General features: G+C 40.2%; 1 non-coding gene across 1 annotated transcript; it reads right to left on the minus strand.

The window, feature by feature from the left end:
- Positions 1–366: 366 nt before the first annotated feature.
- LOC127109014 (small nucleolar RNA R71) lies at positions 367–473 on the minus strand. The gene has a single exon (XR_007796503.1). It is a non-coding gene; the product is annotated as a small nucleolar RNA R71 (small nucleolar RNA).
- Positions 474–2,180: the final 1,707 nt, after the last annotated feature.

Consider the following 2,180-nt stretch of genomic DNA (forward strand, 5'->3'; position numbering starts at 1 on the left):
CAAAGACCTCTTAAGGACTTCGCTCAACCATCAAATGAAGAACCTAGTTCTAGTATAGTAAACCCAATCATACCAGCTAATAATTTTGAACTTAAACCATCCCTGTTGCAACTAGTGCAACAGAGACAATTCGCGGGTCTCGCTACTGAGAACCCAAACCAACATTTAAAAATATTTCTTCAATTAACAGACACTTTTAAAACCAATGGAGCTTCTCCTGAGGCAATACGTTTAAGATTATTTCCTTTTTCCCTCAGAGATAAAGCCCTATCATGGTTAGATTCCCTTCCACCCAATTCCATTACGACTTGGGATAACCTTAGAAGAGTTTTTCTTGCTAGATACTTTCCCCCGAGTAAGACCGCCGTTCTTCGAAACCATATAACTAGATTTACCCAAAACTAAGGAGAATCGTTGTTCGAAGCTTGGGAGAGATATAAAGAGTTGTTACGAGCATGCCCACATCATGGTTTAGAAAATTGGTTAATCATTCAAACCTTCTATAATGGACTTCATTACAACACAAAGATGACCACCGACGCTGCCGCAGGCGGTGCTCTGATGAACAAACCTTATCCTGAAGCTAGTGCCCTCATCGAAGATATGGCTCAAAACCATCAATCATGGGGAGTCGAACGAGCGACAGTTGAGAAGAAGGAAGCCCAAGGAGGAGTGCATGAACTAAGCTCTATAGACATGATGCAAGCTAAAATGGATGCATTAGCCCTTAAAGTCGAGCATATGTGCATAAACCCGAATACTGTAGCCGCAGTTTCGTCGGATTGTGAGATATATGGAACCAAAGGACACCAATTTGCAGAATGCAGTCTATTAAACGAAACCCACTCTGAGCAAGTGAACTATACCCAAGGGAACCCATATTCGAATACCTATAACCCTGGATGGAGGAATCACCCGAACTTCTCCTATAAAAACAATAACCCAATCCAAAATAATGCACCTCCGAGACCTAGTTATCAAGCCCCAAGAACAAATCAACCTATGCAACCTGTACCACCAAAGCCGAGCCTTGAGAAAATTATGGAAAATTTTATCACCGCTCAAACCCAACAAAACAAGGAGTTCATGAACCAAAACATTCATGTTAACGAATTAATTACTCAGTTAGGAACCAAGGTTGACCAAATAGTTACTCATACCAAGATGCTTGAAACCCAGATCTCCCAGGTAGCTTTAAACCAAGCCCCTCAGACTACACCTGGAGGACAATTCCCTGGACAACCTCAACAAAATCCGAGAGGACAAGCCAATGCCATTACCCTACGAAGTGGGAACGCTTATGATGAGCCACCAAACCCTAGATTGAGTGAACCCGAAACTTCTAAGGAATGTACCAAACCCATGGACGAAGTAAAGGAACCAGAGAAATCTGAAAACCAGGAAGGTCGAGAAAAAGGAGAAGAACCTAAAGATAAAACTTACGTACCACCCCCGCCATATAAACCACCTATACCATATCCGCAAAGACTTAAACAAACCCAGATCAATAAACAGTATCAAAAATTTATTAAAGTTATAGAAAAACTTCATGTAGAATTCCCTTTCACGGAAGCCATTACCCAAATACCTTCTTATGCAAAGTTTCTCAAAGACATCCTTACCAACAAACGTAGACTTGACGATCCGAAGCCTTTGGAATGTAATGCTATTTCCGAGGACAAATTAGCAAAGAAAGATAAAGATCCTGGAAATTTCTCCATTCCTTGCCTTTTGGGTAATCATGTCATCGAAAAAGCTTTTCTAGACTTAGGAGCTAGTGTGAGCTTAATGCCTTTAGCAGTTTGTGAGAGGTTAAACTTAGGAGAATTACAATCCACTAAGATGTCACTTCAGTTAGCCGATAGATCTGTTAAATATCCGATAGGAATTTTAGAAGATGTTCCTGTTAGGATAGGCCAGTTGTTTATCCCTACTGATTTTGTTGTCATGGACATCAAAGAGGACAATGATATACCAATCCTTCTAGGTAGACCATTCTTATTGACTGCAGGAGCCATAATAGATGTCAAGAAAGGAAAGTTAACATTTGAGGTAGGTGACGAGAAAATAGAATTTATACTTTCGAAATTTCTTATGGCACCTGTGATGGGGGACTCGTGTTATGCCTTAGATATCATTGATGAATGTGTTAGAGAATTAGAACAAGAAGAAATTATAAA

Source organism: Lathyrus oleraceus, chromosome 7, assembly GCF_024323335.1.
Source record: "Lathyrus oleraceus cultivar Zhongwan6 chromosome 7, CAAS_Psat_ZW6_1.0, whole genome shotgun sequence".
NCBI classification, from domain to species: domain Eukaryota; kingdom Viridiplantae; phylum Streptophyta; class Magnoliopsida; order Fabales; family Fabaceae; genus Lathyrus; species Lathyrus oleraceus.